Source organism: Muntiacus reevesi, chromosome 20 (genome assembly GCF_963930625.1).
Source record: "Muntiacus reevesi chromosome 20, mMunRee1.1, whole genome shotgun sequence".
NCBI classification, from domain to species: Eukaryota; Metazoa; Chordata; class Mammalia; order Artiodactyla; family Cervidae; genus Muntiacus; species Muntiacus reevesi.
Genome location: NC_089268.1, coordinates 12,575,005 through 12,578,670, shown reverse-complemented (window position 1 = coordinate 12,578,670; position 3,666 = coordinate 12,575,005). Strand labels below are relative to the sequence as shown.

Sequence of the window (3,666 nt, the reverse complement as noted above, 5' to 3'; positions counted from 1 at the left end):
GATGTTGGCAATTTGATCTCTGGTTCCTCTGCCTTTTCTAAAACCAGCCTGAATATCTGGAAGTTCACGGTTCACATATTGCTGAAGCCTGGCTTGGAGAATTTTGAACATTATTTTACTAGCATGTGAGATGAGTGCAATTGTGCAGTACTGGAGCATGAATATAAATGGATGAACTTGTGGGGACAAATAAAGAATAGAATAGAATAGACTCACTTTATACGGGAATTTATTGTATAAAAAAGATGGCATTTCAAATTAGTAGAGAAAAGATGGTTTAGTCAATAAACTGTGAGAAGAATGGCCTAAGTATCTGCCAAAAACAAAGTTGGAGCTCTAACTCTAAAAGAATTCCAGATCAAAAGTTCAGGCATGGACTTCCCTGGTGGCTAAGTACATAAAAATCTGCCTGTTAATGCAGAGGACACAGGTTTGATCACTGGTCTGGAAGATTCCACATGCTGCAGAGCAACTAAGCCCGTGCGCTACAACTACTGAAGCCCGCGCCCTGCAACAAGAGAAGCCACTGCAATGAGAAACCCTCGAACCACAGCAAAGAGTAGCCCCAGCTCACCACAACTAGAAAAAGCTCGAACAAAGCAACGAAGACCCAGGACAGCCAAAAATAAATAAATAAAGCATTCTGGCTTTAAAAAAAATGTAAGCATTTAAGTGCTCACTTCAGCAATACATACACTAAAGTTGGAACGACACGGAGAAGATTAGCATGGCCCTTGCACAAGGATGACATGCAAATTGATGACATGTTCCATGGTGTTTAATACAGAAAGACAAATAACATATGATATTTCTTATATGTGGAAATCTTTTTTTTTTAAAGGGTACAAATGAACTTTTTTTACAAAACAGAAGTAGAGTCACAGGGATGTAGAAAAAAACTTAGGGTTACCAGTAGATGAGGTGGGAAGGGATAAATTGGGAGATTGGGAGTGACATATACATGCTACTTTATAGTAGGGCCTTCCCTGCTGGCTCAGTGGTAAAGAATTCACCTGTCAATGCAGGAGAAATAGGTTCAATCCCTGGTCTGGGAAGATCCCACATTCCTTGGAGCAACCAAGTCTGTGAGCCACAACTACTGATCTTGTGCTCTAAAGTCCAGGAACCTAAACTACTGAGCCCATGGACCACAACTACTGAAGCCCAAATGCTCTAGAGCCTGCACTCCAAAAAAGAAGCCACTGCAATGAAAAGCCCATGCATCACAACTAGAGAGTAACCCGCACTTGCTGCAACTAGAGAAAAGTCCTCAAAGCAATGAAGATCCAGCACAGCCAAATAAATAAATAAAATTATTTTTAAATTATTTTTTAAAAGGTAGAATAGATAACTAATAAGAAATTGTTGTGGAGCACAGGAAACTCTACTCAGTACTCTGTAATGGCCTATATGGGAAAAGAATCTAAACAAAGAGTGGATATATGTGTATGTATAAATCATTTTGCTGTACATCTGAAACTTCCACAGCATTGTAAATCAACTATACTCCAATAAAAAAGTTTAAATAGAAAAAAAGAACTGATCAGGTAATTGTTTAATATACTGAAAGTGAGTGGGAAATCAAAAATATCTGGAATTTCACCACTGTTATATTTTGCACGAGTCGGACATGACTGAGCGACTGAACTGAACTGACAAATATACCATTTATATTTTTTAAATTTTAAACATAAAAAAATTCATACAACTATATGTAGTTTGCAATTTGTTTCAAAATAGTCAAAGGATGGAGGAACGGTTGGGGCATAGCTGAAATGAGACTGAAGGTGAACGTGTTAGTCACTCAGTCATGTCCTATTCTTAGGGACCCCGTGAACTGTAGCCCACCAGGCTCCTCTGTCCATGGGATTTTTCCAGGCAAGAATACTGGAGTGGTTGCATGCCCTTCTTCAGGGGATCTTCCCAAACCAGGGATCAAACCCAGTTCTCCTGCATTGCAGGCGGATTCTCTACCTTCTGAGCCATGAGGGAACCCACTCTACCTTGTTCTGATTCCTGTTGAAGTTGCTGAGGGTACCGCTGGTTCCTTTCTTCTCTCTACTTTTGTGTGTGTTTGAACAAATGCCAAAAGAAATTATTGGGTAATTTAAAAAATAACCTTGGAGCATTCAAGGCCTTTCCAGTCGTATCACAAACCGTTAGAAGTCGCAAAAGAAAAGATTGAGATAGTCCACTAGACAGAAATTTTTTTAAAGAAAAAAATAAAACAACTGAATGGCAAAAAAAAAAAAAAAGTCACCATTGATAAATCAAAAGGTAAAAAACTATGAAAAAATATTCACATAGCATAGAAAATAAACTAATTTCCTTTTCATTAATATATCATGAGTTCCTATAGATCAATGAAAAACCGGTAATACATGTGAGAAATTGGTGTCATTTATGAATAGACAACTTGTGAGAAATAAAATGACTTTTAAATACATGAAGAACGCTTATCTTCAATTATGATAAAAGAAATGAAAAATAAAACTATAATGAGATATCATTTTAAGTTAACCAGTTGATAAAACAAAACAAAAAGGTTTTTGATGTGTTATTAAGGGTATAGAAAAACATTTTCATAAGTTGTAAGGATATATACTGGTACATCTTTCATGAAAAGTAATGTGATAATATCTATCAACATTTAAAATGCAAAAAACTTTTTACTCAGCAATTTCACTTCTAGTCTCTTGTCCTACAGGTGATGTACAAAATGATGATATAAAAGGATATTCATTACAGCACTGTCTGTCATAGCAGAAGATTGGAAACAACCTAAATTTCCACCAACAGGAAACTCTTAATACTTAATAAGTTCTGATACAGGCATATGATGGAAAATAGAAAGATCCAGGCAAACTTTCAGAAGATACGGAATGACCTTCAGAAGATATTGCTGCATGTAAAAAGTGAATTGCAGAACACTGCGTATAGTATGTTTTGCATGAAGAAGTGCATGTGTGTGGATGACATTTATGCTATATAAATGCACACGCAGTTGCACATGTTTGTAAATGAATAGGATATTTCTAACAGAAAAGACAAGAAGCTGGTAGCAGGTAGGCTGGAAAGAAGTACTGTGATGGACAAACAGGGAGATTTATGTTTCCCTGTTTATTTTGTACCACCTTTAGACAATATCCATTCAAAAATAAATTTAAGAATCATTTGTACATATTCAGAGAGAAAGTGATGAAGGAAATGTGGTAAAATGTTAACATTTAGGGACTGTTGGTGAAGGATTTATGGGAATGATTCTACTACTTTTGCAGCTTTTCTGTATGTCTGAAATGATTTCAAAACAAAAGTTTCCAAGATGAATAAACTTAATTTCTAAAAAAATACATACGCTCACAACCAACCATCACTTTCACTTCCTTCTTACTGTTGAAAAATTGGTACTCAGAGTTTCTATAGCATTATTGAGCTAAATAAAAATTCATTTTTAATACATCAAAAATTTGTTCACAATTTTATCCTTGTAATTTTTATTGGCATATATTTGATTTACAATGCTGTGTTAGTTTCAGGTATATAGCGAAGTGATTCAGTTATACAGATTTGCATATCCTCTCTCTTTCTTTTTTTTTTTTAGATTTTTTTCCCATATAGGCTATTACAAAGTATTGAGTAGAGTTCCCTACACTATACAACAGGTTC

General features: G+C 35.5%; 1 non-coding gene across 1 annotated transcript; it reads left to right on the top strand.

Annotated features, from left to right (window-relative positions):
- The first annotated feature begins 672 nt into the window (after positions 1–672).
- LOC136151987 (U6 spliceosomal RNA) lies at positions 673–779 on the top strand. Its single transcript, XR_010660149.1, has one exon. It is a non-coding gene; the product is annotated as a U6 spliceosomal RNA (small nuclear RNA).
- The last annotated feature ends 2,887 nt before the right edge of the window (positions 780–3,666 follow it).